Here is a 19,945-nt window from a genome sequence, read left to right as displayed (position 1 = left end):
TTGCTGCTATTCCAGTTTCAGCTGTTCTGCCTGCGGTTATGGAACCGCTACCTGTCCCAGACCTGTTGTTTTTCAACTCTTGATGATCGGCTATGAAAAGCCAACTGAAAATTATTCATGATTATTATTTGACCATGCTTGTCACTTATGAACATTTTTGAACATCTTGGCATAGTTCTGTTATAATCTCCACCCGGCACAGCCAGAAGAGGACTGGCCACCCCTCATAGCCTGGTTCCTCTCTAGGTTTCTTCCTAGGTTTTGGCCTTTCTAGGGAGTTTTTCCTAGCCACCGTGCTTCTACACCTGCATTACTAGCTGTTTGGGGTTTTAGGCTGGGTGTCTGTACAGCACTTCGAGATATTAGCTGATGTACGAAGGGCTATATAAAATAAAATTGATTGATTGATTGATTGTTTCATTGTATTATTTCAAGATCACGTAAAGGATGTGAATGGATGATCACGTAATGGATATGAATGGTAGAATGGTATGAATGGTAGAATGGTCAAACAACAGTTAGAATGGTTTGGTCAATGTAACATACAGGGGATTGAGTAAGGACTTCTCAGTTCAGTTTCCACTGGCCATGGACATCATCTTCAGAGATTTCTACCTCAAAATGAGCAGTCTTGCCTTCAAAGAGCTCAACGTCATACATTGGGCGAGTTATGTCTATATCTCGAGCTGCAAGTCAGGATGGAGAACACTACAATTACAAGAAAATCGCAAGAACGTTCTCAAAATACATGTTTGTTACTTAACAAACATTTGTATTTGCTTATCCTCAATGTTAATATTTGCCATGGTTTTGTCCGTTCCACAATCACATACGTATTGTCCCTTATCTCAGTCCTCCACTTTCTTGATGGACAACATTCTTCAATTCGCTTCAGCCCTTATGGTTACCATCTTAGAGGCCTTCATTTCAGTCTCATTATGGTACCACATGACTGGGACATCTTTTCTTTGCTGAGTTCACAGTCCAGAGCGACTTTGACTTTCTCGACTGCAGTATAATCCTGCAACCTCACTACGAAGTATGCATCCCCCTCTGGAACATGGAGTCGTGAGGAGGATGAGTGTTTTGACGTGATCTTCCTGTCCAGGTTGGTGCCCCCCTCGGGTTCGTGCCATGGGGGAGATCTTTTTGGGCTATACTCTGCCTTGTCTCAGGGTAGTAAGTTGGTGGTTGAAGATATCCCTCTAGTGGTGTGGGGACGTGTGTTGGCAAAGTGGGTGGGGTTATATCCTGCCTGTTTGGCCCTGTCCGGGGGTATCGTTGGACAGGGCCACAGTGTCTCCCGACCCCTCCTGTCTCAGCCTCCAGTATTTATGCTGCAATAGTTTATGTGTTGGGGGGCTAGGGTCAGTCTGTTATATCTGGAGTATTTCTCCTGTCTCATTCAGTGTTCTGTGTGAATTTAAGTATGCTCCCTCTAATCCTCTCTCCCTTTTTCTCTCTTTCTCTCTCTTTCTCTCTCTTCTCTCGGAGGACCTGAGCCCTAGGACCATGCCTCAGGACTACCTGTCCTGATGAATCCATGCTGTCCCCAGTCCACCTGGTCATGCTGCTGCTCCAGTTTCAACTGTTCTGCCTGCGGCTATGGAACCCTGACCTGTTCACTGGACGTGCTACCTTGTCCCGGACCTGCTGTTTTGGACCCTCTCTCTACCGCACCTGCTGTCTCTAACTCTGAATGATCGGCTATGAAAAGCCAACTGACATTTACTCCTCAGGTGATGACCTGTTGCACCCTCTACAACCACTGTGATTATTATTATCTGACCCTGCAGGTCATCTATGAATGTTTGAACATCTTGGCCATTTCCATTTATAATCTCCACCCGGGACTGCCAGAAGAGGACTGGCCACCCCTCAGAGCCTGGTTCCTCTCTAGGTTTCTTCCTAGGTTCTGGCCTTTCAAGGGAGTTTTTCGTAGCCACAGTGCCTTTACATCTGCATTGCTTGCTGTTTGGGGTTTTAGGCTGGGTTTCTGTACAGCACTTTGTGACATTGGCTGATGTAAAAAGGGCTTTGTAAATAAATTTGATTGATTTTGCATTCTGTATTTATGTACTGTAGCGTGGTGCAAATCCTTGAATGACAAACAATTTGAATGAAGCAACAAAGCAAGGGTTACCTATCACTGTCAGTTTTGCCATTGAGAGAATTCCTTTAGCCTCTGCCTTAACCTGGCAGATATCATCAAGAGTCAACTCCTTGATTTCTAACACGTGTTTCTTTCCACGACTATGGATGAGCACGGTTCTGCTCACATGGAGTTCTACTTCATTTTTGTACCATGTCACAGGTACATTCTCATGAGAGAGCTCAAGCTCAAACCGAGCAGTGTTACCTTCCTTCTCAGTTTGGTCCTGAAGTCAAATTTGAGCCTCATACCTAAACTCAGCAAAAAAAGAAACGTCCTCTCACTGTCAACTGCATTTATTTTCAGCAAACTTAACATGTGTAAATATTTGTAGGAACATAACAAGATTCAACAACTGAGACATAATGTGACTAACAGAAATGGAATAACGTGTCCCTGAACAAAGGGGGGTTCAAAATTAAAAGTAACAGTCAGTATCTGGTGTGGCCACCAGCAGCATTAAGTACTGCAGTGCATCTCCTCCTCATGGACTGCACCAGATTTGCCAGTTCTTGCTGTGAGATGTTACCCCACTCTTCCACCAAGGCACATGCCAGTTCCCGGAAATTTCTGGGCAGAATGGCCCTAGCCCTCACCCCCCGATCCAACAAGTCCCAGATGTGCTCAATGGGATTGAGATCTGGGCTTTTCGCTGGCCATGGCAGAACACTGACATTCCTGTCTTGCAGGAAATCACGCACAGAACGAGCAGTATGGCTGGTGGCATTGTCATGCTGGAGGGTCATGTCAGGATGAGCCTGCAGGAAGTATACCACATGAGGGAGGAGGATGTCTTCCCTGTAACGCACAGCTTTGAAATTGCCTGCAATGACAACAAGCTTAGTCCGATGATGCTGTGACACACCGCCCCAGACCATGACGGACCCTCCACCTCCAAATCGATCCAGCTCCAGAGTACAGGCCTCGGTGTAACGCTCATTGCTTCGACGATAAACGCAAATCCGACCATCACCCCTGGTGAGACAAAACTGCGACTCGTCAGTGAAGAGCACTTTTTGCCATTCCTGTCTGGTCCAGCAATGGTGGGTTTGTGCCCATAGGCAACGTTGTTGCCGGTGATATCTGGTGAGGACCTGCCTTACAACAGGCCTACAAGCCCTCAGTCCAACCTCTCTCAGCCTATTGCGGACAGTCTGAGCACTGATGGAGGGATTGTGTGTTCCTGGTGTAACTCGGGCAGTTGTTGTTGCCATCCTGTACCTGTCCCGCAGGTGTGATGTTCGGATGTACTGATCCTGTGCAGGTGTTGTTATATGTGGTCTGCCACGGCGAGGACAATCAGCTGTCCCTCCTGTCTCCCTGTAGCGCTGTCTCACAATACGGACATTGCAATGTATTGCAATGTATTGCCCTGGCCACATCTGCAGTCCTCATGCCTCCTTGCAGCATGCCTAAGGCACGTTCACACAGATGACCAGGGACCCTGGGCATCTTTCTTTTGGTGTTTTTCAGAGTCAGTAGAAAGGCCTCTTTAGTGTCCTAAGTGTTCATAACTGTGACCTTAATTGCCTACCGTCTGTAAGCTGTTAGTGTCTTAACGACCGTTCCACAGGTGCATGTTCATTAATTGTTTATGGTTCATTGAACAAGCATGGGAAACAGTGTTTAAACCCTTTACAATGAAGATCTGTGAAGTTATTTGGATTTTTACAAATTATCTTTGAAAGACAGGGTCCTGAAAAAGAGACATTTCTTTTTTTGCTGAGTTTATATTATGTTAGGTGAGTGCATAGTGGACTTAGTTAAGAGAAAATGATTTCAACTCGCAAAATAATGAATGAATCACAACTTTGATGATATCAAACAAAAACCACTCAAAGGGTGTCAAGTCTAATAACAATGGTTCCATACTTACCCTCCACAGTGAGTGTAGAGGTTGAATTTTTGCCCAAGGCTTCTATACTGTAATTTCCCTCATCATCAAACTCACCATTGTTTATGACCAACATACAGTATGTATTATTCCATCATTGATTATTTCATATTTTTTGTCTGATGTACCAATAGTGTCTGACCCCTTTAACCACATGACTTCAGGCACATCCCTTGTGATAGTACATTCAAACATAGCCTGTTTCTTTTCAGGTACAGACATGCCGTTTAAGGGGACTGTGAAGTCCATTTCCATCTCTGGGAGGTACGAATAAGGCTCGCTTTGTCAATACATGCATAACATCATCGATACATACATTACATGACCAAAAGTATGTGGACACTTGCTTGTCGAACATCTCATTCCAGAATCCTGTGCATTAATATGGAGTTGGTCCCCCCTTTACTGCTATAACAGCCTCCACTCTTATGAGAAGGCTTTCCACCTGATGTTGGAACATTGCTGCGGGGACTTGCTTCCTTTCAGCCACAAGAGCATTAGTGAGGTCACTGATGTTGGGCGATTAGGTCTGGCTCGCAGTCGGCATTCCAATTCATCCCAAAGGTGTTTGATGGGGTTGAGGTCAGGGCTCTGCGCAGGCCAGTGAAGTTCTTCCACACCGATTTCGACAAAACATTTCTGTCTGGACCTCACTTTGTGCAAGGGGGCATTGTTTCCTGAAACAGGAAAGGGCCTTCCCCAAACTGTTGCCAGAAGGTTGAAATCACAGAATCGTCTAGAATGTCATTGTATGCTGTAGTGTTAAGATTTTCCTTCACTGGAACTAAGGGGCCTAGCCCAAACCATGAAAAACAGCCCGAGACCATTATTCCTCCTCCAGGAAACTTGACAGTTGGCACAAAGCATTCGGGCAGGTAGCGTTGTCCTGGCATCTGCCAAACCGAGATTTGTCCATCAGACTGCCAGATGGTGAAGCGTGATTCATCACTCCAGAGAACGCATTTCAACTACTCCAGAGTCCAATGGTGGCGAGCTTTACACCACTCCAGCCGACGCTTGGCATTGCGCATGGTGATCTTAGGATTGTGTGCGGCTGCTCGGCCATTGAAACCCATTTTATGAAGCTCCCAACGAACAGTTATTGTGCTGACGTTGCAAAGAGGCAGTTTGGAACGCGGTAGTGAGTGATGCAACTGAGGACAGATGCTTTTTAAGCGCTACACACTCGCTGGTCCCGTTCTGTGAGCTTGTGTGGCCTACCACTTCGCGGCGGAGTCGTTGTTGCTCCTAGACGTTTCCACTTCACGATAACAGCACTTACAGTTGACCGGGGCAGCTCTAGTAGGGCAGAAATTTGACGAACTGACTTGTTGGAAAGGTGGCATCCTATGACAGTGCCACGTTGAAAGTCACTGAGCTCTTCAGTAAGGTCATTCTACTGCCAATGTTTGTCTATGGCGATTGTATGGCTGTGTGCTTGATTTTATCACCTGTCAACAACAGCTGATGGTGAAATAGCCAAATCCACTAATTTGAAGGGGTGTCCACATACTTTTGTATATACAGTATAATGCAAATACATACATACATACATACATACATACATACATACATACATACATACATACATACATACATACATACATACATACATACATACTGTGCTCTTGGAACAATTGCTTACCCTTGACTGTGAGCACAGCACTAGTGACAGCATTCAGAGCTGTATAAGACACTTCACCAGACGCGTCCAGTGGAACACTTTTCAGAGTGAGGAAACGTTTATTGCCCTCCATTTTGATCTCACATGTCTGAAAATGCACAATAAAAAGAAAACCGATATCAAAGACTGTTCAACATTTCTAAAAATTGTGGTTACGCTTAGTGTTCGTGCAAATATTACAGTCAAATCATAAGACAAGTCTTACCGGTGATCTTGTTAAGACCTGCCCTTTATGTTTCCATTCTCCAGGCACATCCTCTTCAGATATCTCAGTTTCAAATGTAACATCCTCTTTCTCGACCACCTCGCAACTTGAGAGAGGTTTCAAGATCTCAGCTTCACGTTCTGTAAAAATATCAAAAGTATATAATAAGCATTCACTAGGTAGCCTTACTGGATTCAACACCATACAAGATATGAGTGATTGTGCAACCAACCTCCAAGAGTCAGGTTAGCTGTGTATCTGTGGCCTTCAACCTCCATGGTATATTCTGCAATATCTTCGGGCTGTGCATTCTTTATTGTGAGAGTCAGGACTTTGCCTTCTTTCTTGACCTCAGTCTTGTCAGTGGGATCATTAGGAATCTCATCGTTGCCTTTGAAAAACTTCCAGTTGGGGGTTTCTTTGAAGAGCTCACACTTGAAAGTGGCAGTGGCCTTGGGTTTCACATGCTGATCTCTCAATGGTTTCACCAACCAGTCTCTGACAATTTCTGTAAACATTTATTTGTGATCAGTTATCGTACGTAGACTAACAGATTCAGTATATTTATATTGTTGATAAGTGTCAACGGTTTATTTAGGGAATTCTCTACATACCAATGATTTTGACAGTTGTTTTAGTCCTGATGAGTTCACACTCGCATGCGTAGATTCCAGCGTCGTCATCTCCCATGTTCTGGATCGTAACGGCTTGTTGCATTCCAATAACGTTGATGGCCACCTTTCCAGCGATTACTTTGAGGACTTTACCACTCTTCATCCAGGTCACTTCTCTCTCCTTGTTCAACTCACAGGTCAGGTACATAGGCTGCCCCTTCAGGACCGACGTCTCCTCACCCAGCTCTTTCACCCACTTCACGGGCAGTTCTGAACAGGTAAGTATTAGGTCATTATTTACATGAAAATGTGCATACAAATGATTTCCATCAAAATATAAAGGTACAATGCATCAACCCATATCAATAATATATACATATAATTATCATCACAACTTAAACGTGACAAAAGCTACATAGATTAGGGAATACTTTATCAAAAAGGGGAGTACTCTCCATCAAATTGTGTAGTTATACGGAATACATTTTTATATGACAATATAAAACATGACATTAAGTAAACAATCGTTATTTAAGCTACATCACCTGGAAATTAATTGTTATCAGCTTTTCAGTGGTTTACATGATTTTGTACAGAAATATGATTCTTATAAATACATAATTAATTAATTGTTAGTCATTTCTTATATAATGGAAATAATTCACATTCTTTCAATTAAGAAAATTCTCTGAAATACCTTCAACAATGAGTTTGGCGGTTGTTGTCTTTTCCTTGTTGCCCAGCTTGGCAACACAAGTGTACTCTCCAGTGTCCACCAGTTGGACGTCAATAATGGCCAGTCTGCGATCTTTGCCATCAGAGGTGAATTTGTGTTTTGGACTCTCTCTTAGGTTGCTGCCATCTTTCATCCATGTAGTTACAGCAGTAGAAGGTGAAACTTCACACTCAAACGTAGCAGATGCACCAACAGCATCACCTTCTTGTAACACTATGTCTTTGAGTGGTTTCGTAAACTTCAGTGGAACTGCTTTGAGCTGAAATCCAAAAGGATTAGCATCTGGGGGTTTGTCTCCTCCACCACCACCGGGTTTCAGTCCTCTACCCCTGCCTTCACCAGGGGATGGAGTTTTGCCTGCTACAATTTAGACACAATTACACAGATTAGATGTTTAGCGTGTTTACAGCAGTTAAAAGCGTTAACATTTTCAAACTAATAATCTTTTTACACTTACCATGATATTTCCTAATAGAAAATGTGAGTGCTGCGTCAGCTGTCCAAAATAATTTTTATGATAGTGGAAGAAGTTTAGAAGTTTAAATTGTTAAAGGCTGGCTAGTGTTGAAAAATGTAGGCTAGTGTAGTAGAATCAGGCTAATGACTGTATCATAAATAGTAGTGGGATAGTAGCCTTTCTAAAATGGAGGTTTGGATCATGGATGCAGATTGGTGACCCGGACGCAACAGTGACCCGGACGCAACAATTGGTGACTCAGACCTGGACTTGGACTTGACCAGTAGCGACACTGTTGTTATTAACTCTCATCCTTGCTTAATTTTCAACATGCTAGATACAACAGCAAATGCTACTGTATTAACTGCTAGCCTTACTATTGTAATATGCAAGACAGTAAGATAGCTTCCTTATTATGAAGAATTAATAATTAATTTAGTTGGCTAGCTAGCAAGGGAATGTTAGCCAGCCTGCATAGCAACTATTTAACCTGTCTGCACGTTTTAAAGTTTGAACAGTCATTATAATGTAAACCGTTCAAATTTAGTTACAGTGACAACACTGTGAAGAAAGAGAATAAGCTTAAAAATACTATGCAGGAAAAGAGTAGTGTGCTAATGCAGCACTCTAAAAAATCATTTATTTTCACATGGATACAGTCTTACCTTTGAGGCCTCTGCCTCTGCCTGCACCTCTACCTGCACCTGCTTCTTCTGCTGGCTTTCCATCTGTTTAAGATATTTAGAATGACTACAACGTAAAGACAGATCACATTCAAATCCCTTGTAAAATCCCTTCCATCTGTTTAAGATATTTAGAATGACTACAACGTAAAGACAGATCACATTCAAATCCCTTGTAAAATCCCTTCCATCTGTTTAAGATGTTAAGAATGACAACAACGTAAAGACAGATCACATTCAAATCCCTTGTAAAATCCCTTCCATCTGTTTATAATAGTTCAAATGACTACAATGTAAAGACAGATCACATTCAAATCCCTTGTAAATATTTTTACTCAGAATTGTACACACAATAAGGTGAGATAAATAAAGATGAAGGGTGATGATGAAAACAAATTGACAATGGATGATGGGAAATGGGTATATAATACACAATGTCAAATACCATGTAGAATAACAACATGCTAATATGTGCTTTTTACATGGATTGACAGACAAATAACACAAACATGGAGACTGACATGGAGAAACAACACACAATGATGACAAACATCATATAGAATAAGATGGAAATGGATGAAGATTGTTTGGGATAAAATACTTTTTCTGATGAAAATTATCGACATGAAGAAACAATACAGAATGATGACAAACATTAACATGTAGAACAACATTTTTCTTTATGGAAATGGATGGAGATTATTTGGGGTGAAGGACTTTTTCTGAGCCATTAATGTTGATTCGCTGCAGCATTCATCTCACCTCGTCTTGGCATTCCAGGGGTCTCAAGTGCATCACCTTCCTCTCCCCAGTCTTCTGTGGACCCAGAACTATCACGAGGGACAAGTTTCCATCCCCAACCTTCAATGTCAGATTCCTCCTCAACCTCTGGCTCCTCCTCAAAGACTTCCTCCTCCAGCTGAGTGGAGATCTTTCGTAACTGTACCGCTTTGGGAGAAAGCTCTTTCATTCCTGGCACCTTCTTTGGTGGTGCTCCATCACTTTTCTCTTGTGGTGATTTCCTTTGAACTTTTTTTAGGGTAACACATTCAAATGAATCTTTTGGTGAAACTTCTTTGGGCAGCTTTTTGGTCCTTTCTGCCCTGGGCTTCCTCTCCATAGTATCTTTTTCTATTTCTTGTGGTTTTTCAACCTTAGGTGAAGGAGTCTTTTTCAGTTCCACCATTTTCTTAAGTGTCTCTTCATGCTTTAAAGGTTTGTCTTCTTTGTCCTCTGGTTCTCTTGGCACGCGATCAACCTTTTTTAACTGTACTGGCTTTTCCACTTGAGGACTCTTTTCCATTTTCTTTACGGGTGCTGTCTTTGGAGGACTTGACTCTTGTTGAGGTTTTTTTCCAGCTTCTTTTGTCTCAGGCGCCTTCTCAGGATTCACAGCTTCAGTGTCGGCTTTAGGTGACTTTGAAAATGGATTCAATTTAACATCTTCCTTCCCTTGCTCTTGTGTTGGAATCCTTTTCACCTTTGTCAGTGGTTTGTCAGAATCCCGGACTTGTTCATCTTCAGGAACTTTGGCCATTGGTTTTAATTTGACTGCCTGTGGCTCTTCTTTAGCACTAGGAACTCTATCAGCTTTCTTACGATCAACAGGTTCTTTAATGTCTTCAACTCTTGGTTGTCTCTCACCTCTCTTGAAAACCACAGATTCTTTGTCTTTGTCCTTCTCTGGCTCAATGGTCACAGCTTTAGAAGATTTTTGGAACAGTTTTAACTTCACAGTTTCTTGTTCTTTTTCATCTGATGGTAATCTGGACAGCTTCTTTCGGGCTAAACTTGGGTCTGTTGGTGCCTCTTCTTTCACCCCCTTGGGAGTTGGCTTCAAAGTAATTTTGTCCTCTTCTTTTTCATCTCTGGGAATGGTGTTCCGAGACCATTTGTCTTCAGTTGAGTCTTTTGGTTCATTTTCTTTAGGTGTCTTTACTTTAGCAGCTTCAGGTATCTTGCTGATTGCATCGGTCTTGCTTATTTTCTCTGCCTCATATCTTTCAGATATTGTTACTTCACCTTCATCATACACTCTCTCTTCAAAGTCATGGATTGTATGCTTTGTCATTTTTGGATGTTTCTTTAGTGGTGCTGGCAGATCTTCAAAGGGGACTGAAGGTACTTTCTTCAGTGATATAATATCCTGTTCTTGCTCCACGTCTTTGGATATCCAGGTTGTTTTCTTCAAGGTTGGCGTGACAAGTTTTTCTTTTTCCTCAATGTGAATTTTAGCTTTTTGTCGGAGAACTGCAGCAAAGGTTTCACATTGCACATAACAGCTGACTTAACAAGATAATAACATTGAAAACATCACACCAGACAACATTCAAACCCTGAGGCTTTACACATTGAACAATAGACACACAACAAACAAAGAAACAAACCAAATTCACAGAAAACAACAATGCCACGGTACACAATAGTACTAGATATTGAAAAGTTTGAGCTGGATATTTCTTTTTAAGCAAGGAATTGGGAAATGGGATTATAAATTAAGAAGAAAACAAGTATTCATCATACCTTTCTTAGCTGGTCCTGGTGCCTGCTTGCCTTCACCTAGCAGGAAAATTATAGAAAAGTTGTTTTTTTAATTGTCCACTTAAGATACATTTGAAGATATATGGGATACAAGCCTCAATCTTTCATGTACGGTTAGGACATTGAGATATGATTGAGGAAACCAACGCAATCCGTTCTATAAGAGATTGATTCATTTCTCTTTGAATGGTGTTGGGCATTAGTCTTGAGGAACCAATCCTGGAATTTCAAGGGATATTCCTCCCATAACCAATCAAAGATCAGGACAATTGAACTAATATTATCAAGTGAAGATATAAATGAGGGAATATATTACATGCTCCCATTTTTGTCATTAATACATTTCAGGATGAGAACTTAGTTAAGACAAACAAAATGGCATGACATACAAAACCCCAGTATTGCTGAGAAGGAGATTAGAGGTGGCACCTACCTGATTTAAATAGTATAACAGGCACATACAATATTATATTAAGGACAGACAAAAAACAGGAATGCTTTGTGAAATGAAGAGGTAACATTCTTGTTGAATGAAATTAACACTAAAACCTGTTGTTAAGTGACTTGGAGAAACCCAAGCCAAATATACTATCCTCAACCCTCTATGCCTAGAATAAGGTTGAAGAAAGCATGCTTGGTTTTATTTGGATGGTATGGTATTCAGAATATTAATAGGATATTAGTTTGTGATGTTATATCCAGATTATTGGGAACATTCTTAGCTGAATACCTGGCTTTATATTGTCTTGTTCTTGCTCTTGGATGACAGGCTTTGTCTCATCTGTAGCCTTTTTCTCTCGAGGTGCTTCAAAGTAGTGTTTAAGATTTAGATTTACCCAAGAAGTATTCATTCACGAATGTATAGAAATAACTTTAAGAAAATAAATGACAAACATTTAACAGAAATGTACCTTCAAGAGGGCTGACTTTCTTAGCAAGTTGCTCAGTGGGCTTTGGAAATGTTTCCTTCTCCTTTACTGGTACTTCAAATAAAATTATACTATGATCATAATCAAGACACTGGATGTTGGGGGTAAGCATTAAACCACCGAGAAGAAACATGTTTTCAACACACAAAGACACATAATAGATAATATGTAATATCCCAAATACATCACACAAACAAACATAACAGACAGGATAGCAAGGATTGGCCTTGTTATACCTTTTTGGGGAGCAACATCATCTTCACTTGAAAGAGACACTACTTCAGCAACAGCCTTCTTTTCTGGTTTAGACTCAGGTTTAGACTCTGGCTTAGACACTTTCTTTAGAAGTGGCTCTGCTGGCTTTGGAGGCTCAGCAACAGCATTCTTCTCTGGTTTAGACTCAGGCTTAGACACTTTCTTTAGAAGTGGCTCTGCTGGCTTTGGAGGCTCAGCAACAGACTTCTTCTCTGGCTTAGGCTCAGACTTAGGTTCAGGTTTAGACTCTGGCGAAGACAATTTCTTAAGAAGTGTCTCAGCAGGCTTTGAAGGTGACTCCTTCACCTCTTCAGCAATAGCTGTTTTCTCTGGCTTGGGCACTTTCTTTGCAAGAGGCTCAGCAGGCTTTGGAGCTGATTCCTTCTCCTTTGCTGGAACTTGAAATAAAATGATATGGTCATAATCAAGATACTACAGAGCATTGGACCACTAAGAAAGTATCAGAGAAAGATGTTATCAAATATAAACAGAGCACACACCACACAGAGAAAAACATAAAACATGCATAACATAGACACAAACATAACACACAAAATATAAAGATTTTTTTACATTTGTATTTTAGGTTTTCTTGTTATACCTTTTTTGGGAACATCTTCTTCAAGAATAGCTATCTTCTCTGGCTTAGTCTCTGGCTCAGCCACTTTCTTTACAAGTGGCTTAGTAGGCTTAGGTGGTGATTCCAGCTCAGCAATAACCATTGTCTCTGGCTTAGGCACTTTTTTAGGAATTGGCTCAGCCGGCTTAAGAGGTGATTCTTTCACCTCCTCAGCATTCATTTTTTCTGGTTTAAACTCTGGCGAAGACACTCTCTTTACAAGTGGCTCTGCCGGCTTTGGAAGTGTTACTTTCACCTCCTCAGAAACAGCTGTTTTCTCTAGCTTAGGCACTTTCTTCACAAGCGGCTCAGTGGGCTGTGGGAGTGTTTCTTTCTTCTTTGCTGGTACTAGAAATAAAGTTATTTTATGATTAAAACCAAGACACTACAGATTGGGGTAAGCAGTAGAGCACCAAGAAAGTACCAAGGAAAGATGTGATCAAACAGAAAACATACAAAAACACACAAATAAGAAAATATCCCAAACACAAAAACACAAAACATACAGACAAACAACAGACCAAAAAGCACGATTTTAAGAGTGATGCAAGAGTGAAGATTTGTATTTCAAGGATTGCCCTGGTTATACCTTTTTGAGGAGAAACATCTTATTAAATTGACAGAGACACCTCTTCACCTATAGCCATCTTCTTTGTAGTGGTCTCTGGCTTAGACTCTGGTTTGGCTACTTTCTTTGCAAGTGGCTCAACAGGCCCTGGGGGTGATTCTTCCACCACATCAGCAATAGCTGTCTTCTCTGGCGTAGTCACTTTCTATACAAGTGTCTCAGCAGGCTTTGGAGGTGATTCTTCCACCACATCAGCAATAACTGTCTTCTCTGGCGTAGTCACTTTCTTTACAAGTGTCTCAACAGGCTTTGGAGGTGATTCTTCCACCACATCAGCAATAACTGTCTTCTCTGGCGTAGTCACTTTCTTTACAAGTGTCTCAGCAGGCTTTGGAGGTGATTCTTCCACCACATCAGCAATAACTGTCTTCTCTGGCGTAGTCACTTTCTTTACAAGTGTCTCAGCAGGCTTTGGAGGTGATTCTTTCACCACATCAGCAATAACTGTCTTCTCTGGCATAGTCACTTTCTTTACAAGTGTCTCAGCAGGCTTTGGAGGTGATTCTTCCACCACATCAGCAATAACTGTCTTCTCTGGCGTAGTCACTTTCTTTACAAGTGTCTCAGCAGGCTTTGGAGGTGATTCTTTCACCACATCAGTAATAACTGTCTTCTCTGGTGTAGTCACTTTCTTTACAAGTGTCTCAACAGGCTTTGGAGGTGATTCTTTCACCACATCAGCAATAACTGTCTTCTCTGGCGTAGTCACTTTCTTTACAAGTGTCTCAGCAGGCTTTGGAGGTGATTCTTTCACCACATCAGCAATAGCTGTCTTCTCTGGCGTAGTCACTTTCTTTACAAGTGTCTCAGCAGGCTTTGGAGGTGATTCTTTCACCCTTACAGTAACAGCCTTCCTCTCTGGTGTAAGCTTTTGCCTAGCATCTATCTTAGACTCTGATTTAGCCTCTGGTTTAGGCTTAGGCTCTGGCTTAACCTCTGCTTTAGGCTCTGACTTAGCATATAGTTTAGGCTTAGGCTCTGCCTTAACCTCTGCTTTAGGCTCTGGCTTAGGATCTGGCTTAGCATTTAGTTTAGGCTTAGGCTCTGGCTTTAACACTTGTGGCTCAGCGGGCTGTGGTAAATGTTTCACCTCTACTTCAATAACATCATTATTTTCTGGCTTAACCTCTAGCCTAACCTCTGGCATAGGATCTGGTTTAACCTCTGGTTTAGGTATAGGCTCTGTTTTAGCCTCTGGCTTAGGCTCTGGCTTAGACTCTGGCATAGACACTTTCTTTACAAGTGTCTCAGCAGGCTTTTCAGCAATAACCCTCTTCTCTGGCTTGGACTCTAGCTTGATTTCAGGCTTAGACTCTGGTTTAGCCACTTTCTTTGCAAATGGCTCAGATTCTTTCACCCCTTTAGCAACAACAGTCTTCTCTAGCTGAGACACTTTCTTTGTAAGTGGTTCAACAGGCTGTGGAGGTGATTCCTTCTTCATTGCTGGTTCTTGAAAAAAAATTATACCATGGTCAAGATCAATATACTACAGATTGGGGTAAGCAGTCGAGCACCAAGAAAATACCAAAGAAAGAAATTATCAAATGGAGAACACAAAGGATACACAAAAAATACACAGAAACAACACAGAATCACAAAACAGGCGCAAGAGTGGCGCAGGAGTTGTGTATTTTGACCACATAAAAGGATGTATTGATATGGGATGGCAAACACTGTAATGAAGAAAGTTGATGATCAATACTTGGCAAAAAAAAGTTTAATTTCAAACTAAGCATGAAATGGAATTGCTGGCTGATTTTGCTGACAGACAATTGCGATAATGATGAGATGAAACATGTAACATTTACTTAGTATACCTCTTGAAGGCGAGGCTTTTGAATATATATTGTCCTCCTTCTGTGAGACAAGAGTTTCCTCCTCAGATAGAATAACTTTAACAGGTTTTCCTTTGTCAGTGACCGGTTTCTTAGTTTGGATGTCCTCAACTATAAGAGGTATCTCTTCGAGGGGTCCTCTCTCATAGAAGGTATCTTGTCTGTGCCTTCCTTGGATTCAATTACTTTGGCAGGTTTTCCTTTTTCAAGTATCTGTTTCTTTGATTCAAAGTTCTCAACTCTAAGAGGTATCTCTTCAATGGTTTCCTTTCTCTTAGTAAGTCTCTTGTCTAATGTTTGCTCCTTGGATGGAGTTACTTTGGCAGATTTGCCTTTCTCAACTACTTGTTTCTTAGTTTGCTTGTCCTCAACTGTACGAGGTATCTCTTCAGTGGTTTCCTCTCCCGTAGTAAGAGTCTTCTCAAAAGTTTCCTCCGTGGATTGAATTACTTTGGAAGTTTTGTTTTCTCAACTACCTGTCTCTTTATTTTGAAGTCCTCAACTGTACGAGTTATCTCTTCAGTACAAACTAATCCCTGTCCTTTCTCTTTGGGCAACGCAAGGTTTTTTGTAGAGAAACCTTCTGACAAAGGTGTTTTGTCCTTTCCTGTATCAACTTAAAAATTTGATATGTTTTGCCTTAATGATTCTACTCTGATAGAAGATTCTACTGGTTCTATGGATTCTACTGGTTGAGAAAAACCTTCTTGGCTAGATCTACTTTCAGAAGCATGTTTATCTGTTGGTTTGGGGAAAATATTATCTGTGGCTCTCTTTCTATTCTGTGAAACATCCATAACAGATGCCTCTTGATTCAAAGTGTATTCTTCATGTTCCTGGGTAGAAGCTTCTCTTGGAGAACTATTGTCTATCCTAACAGAGATCTCCTGTCTTCTGCCTGACTTATCCTTCTTCTCTGATACCCTGGTGGTAATTTCCTGTTTCTTGACCATGTCTGCTTTCTCTCTTTGCACTTTCTTATCTGTTTCTATTACCTTGCTTTCACCCTCAACTACCGACGGTCAATCAATAGACTTTTTCATAGATATTTCTTCACTTATACTAACACTCCCTTGTTTCATGTCAGTAACTTCTTCATATTTTTTTATAAATCCGGTGTCCTGTTTTTTGTCAGATAATACTTTCAAAGATACACTATCCTTCTGTATAGGTAACCTGTCCTTTGTATCATCTTTGTCAACTTTTTGGACAAAATGTTCTTCTATAGATTGAACTGCTTGATGGATAGGTACATATTCAATAGTAACCTCTTCTGTCTTTAACTCAATTACATCAACATAAATAGTTCCCTTAGTTTGATGCATGTCTCCTCTTCCTCTCTAAACACGATACTCGCAGGGTAAACACTTAGCAGTGTTTCTTTTACTTTTGTAGACAATTCAGGAGACTCCCTCTGAAGAGATCTATCCTGTTTGACTGGTAAATATGCATCTAGATCAGACCTAGTAAGAACCTTAGTAGCTCTATGTTTCCTTTTGGAAACCTTGCTAACAGAGTGTTCATGTTTCATATCTGACTTTTTATATTTTTGGTCAGATACTTTTTCTGGTACGGCATCTTCTGTCTTTACTGAAATCTCCTGTCGTGACATCAATGTAGTGCTCTTGTCCAATATATCCCCTTTTGTCTTTGTATGATACCTCTGCATTTGCATGCCACACTTCTTCATGCTGAAAGACTTCTTCTATTGGAGGAGCTCTCTCCATCGTGTAAGAAACCTCCCGCAACTTGTGAGTTTTCAAAGATCTCCTTTTCTAAGCCATCTGCAGACTGGAAGTCATTTGAAGTTCTAAAGATATTTTCAAGAGTTCCACACCAAATGGTGGTTGCAAGAGATTATTGACAAAACACTACATAAAGACAAACATTGCGTAAAAAAAAACACAGATTAAAAAGAGAGTGGTACTGGCGTACCATTATAAATATCTAAGTGAAGTAAGATTTTAGAATTTTGAACACATAAACATACAGAACACTTAGAATACCTGTTCCTTTTCTTTGTGGCATAACTTCTATTTCTGAAGTTGGAACTTTCTTTTCTTCTTCCATCTCCTTTTTAGGTTTAGTAACAGGTACCTTTTCAGTAGGTTTTTTCTCAGGTACCTTCTCAACAGGTACCTTTTCAGTAGGTATTTTCTCAGGTACCTTCTCAACAGGTACCTTTTCTGTAGGTATTTTCTCAGGTACCTTCTCAACAGGTACCTTTTCAGTAGGTATTTTCTCAGGTACCTTCTCAACAGGTACCTTTTCTGTAGGTATTTTCTCAGGTACCTTCTCAACAGGTACCTTTTCAGTAGGTTTTTTCTCAGGTACCTTCTCAACAGGTACCTTTTCTGTAGGTATTTTCTCAGGTACCTTCTCAACAGGTACCTTTTCAGTAGGTTTTTTCTCAGGTACCTTCTCAACAGGTACCTTTTCTGTAGGTATTTTCTCAGGTACCTTCTCAGTAGGTATTTTCTCAGGTACCTTCTCAACAGGTACAGGTTTCTGTTTGGGCTCCATCACTTCAAGCACACACAAACAACACACACACAAAAGACATTGGCAACACAGAAGATTGACAGAAGTCTTCTCACATGAGATACGTCAAAATCGACAAAGAGATCGTCAACACTTTACATACTGTCAACATGGTCACAAACATATCATGACCAATGTCTGAAACAGTCTTAACAACTTATGATAAACTATAACCTAATAGGATGTTATATTGTAACACCATGAAGTCAGCATAATGATAGTTCAAGTAAAGTGTTACCCTTGTGTATAGACTATCAAACAGAGAAAACTGAGCGGTGGAAGGCGGTAAACATAGGACAAAGAAGAGTTCAAGAAGACCCTTAAGACATCACAGTACACAGTATGTACAGTACATAAGTCAGTATATAAATCCCTACCTTTTTGCGGTGTATCCTCTTTTGGAGTCACAATAACTGATTCAGGCTTTCTGACAGCCTTTGGAGGTTCTGGTTTTCTTTCCTCCACGTGAACTTAAAAAAACATTTAAGTTTGTTAAAAACATGCATATACAGTACATGAAGATATTTAAGACAGAAGATTCAAACACAGACATTCCACAAATCACACTCTGTCGAGTGGTAAGACTGTATGAAAATTATTATGACGAGACAATATAAAGCATCTGGTGCAAAGACTTTTCAGTTGTGCACAAACATTTAAAAAGTCAAACAGTTCATATAACATTGTGATGTAGAAGTTAGAAAAAATACCGAACATAGACAAAAACAAGACAGAGATGTTCAAAGCTGGGGTTGATTAGAAGAAAGCCATTAAACATGAATGGAAGAAGCATTGACAACCTATAGTGAGTATACCTTGTTCTGGCACAGGTTGTATTTGAGGCTCTATGTCCTCTCTGTCCACCTTTTGAAGGATGGTAGCTGGTTGCTGCGGAGTTACCTCCTGCCTTTTTAGTGCTTCTGGCACTTCAAAAGAACATGCAAATTATCAGTAATATACTATGTGCTGTGATGAAAGCACAGAAAACAGACATATTACTGACAAACAGAAAACATCAAATACAGATTCCAAATATGGATTCCATTATGCCAAAAACAAGACAAAGAGTGACAGAATACACATAAATCGACTTGAAATATCGAATAAATAATTATGTATAGCAGAGATAAATATACATACATGAGACAAACATAAATGTGGTTGCAACACGTCCTCAATTGAGGAGACGCTAGTCTTAAACGTTGTAATGCCATAGTCAGAAAAAGACAGGTAAAGATGGACTGACAAACAGAAGAGTATAAAGAGCAGACATGTTTTTAAAAGACTCAGAATGCTGCCTCTCTTTTGAGAGATACTGATACCTTGTGGTGATGGGACCTTCATTGCAGCAGGAGTAGGCTCTGGCTCCTTTGGAGCACGAGTAGAGGCGGTCTCTGGCTTTGTAACTGCTGTCGGCTTTCCTGGTTCTGGCTTTGAAGCCTCTGGTTTCTTAACCTCCTCAGGAACTTAAAGTAACATGCACTTTGATTTAGAGTTCACTAACCAAGGTAATACTTACATTTTACATACACATATGACACAAAATAAAGATTTGCTTCTATGTTAGAAGCTATTTAAACATATTAGATACAGGAACACGTACGATTCCACAAACAAAGGAGAGGTGCATTAGAGAGGAGAATAAATCTTCCACACAAAACATTATATAAATACCTTTGGTTGGTGGACTCTCTGGTTTCCTTATAGGCGCACGCTTCGGTTCAGGTTCAACCTTAGTCGCAGGTGAAACTTCAGGCTCTGGTTTTGGTTCAGCAACATGGGGTGCAGCTTGAGGCACATCTTCAGGTAATACAGACATCAACATTAAAAACAATATAAGCTATGGGCTATCAAGAAAAAGCGGGTGCAAGAGTGAAAGCCATAAAATGGTGTGCCAAGAGTAAGATTGAGACAACTTCTCTAAACGCAATTCTAAAAGTGACAAACGTGAACAAACTTAGTCACACAGGCTTATTCACACAATCCCTTGGGATAATAATATGCAATGTTAGAAAGCACTGCATAGAAGATTGAGAAACTGTGTAGACAGGTATGAAACTGACAAGAAGACAAAATATTCCAGAGCTACAGCAGCAGCAGAAGGAGCATTTCTGAAGCACTTAGGAAAACGCAGTATACCTTTCTTTAGTGGAACCTGTTCAGGTTTCTCAG

The 19,945-nt window shown here is 40.7% G+C and overlaps 1 pseudogene; it reads right to left on the bottom strand.

Moving 5' to 3' along the window:
- The window catches only part of LOC139538247 (titin-like), a 190,420-nt pseudogene that overhangs the window by 105,422 nt on the left and 65,053 nt on the right, over nt 1-19,945 (bottom strand).

This window comes from Salvelinus alpinus, chromosome 14 (assembly GCF_045679555.1).
Source record: "Salvelinus alpinus chromosome 14, SLU_Salpinus.1, whole genome shotgun sequence".
Taxonomy (NCBI): Eukaryota; Metazoa; Chordata; class Actinopteri; order Salmoniformes; family Salmonidae; genus Salvelinus; species Salvelinus alpinus.
The sequence above is the reverse complement of the archived record's forward strand: the minus strand, read 5'-3'. Positions and strand labels throughout refer to the sequence as shown.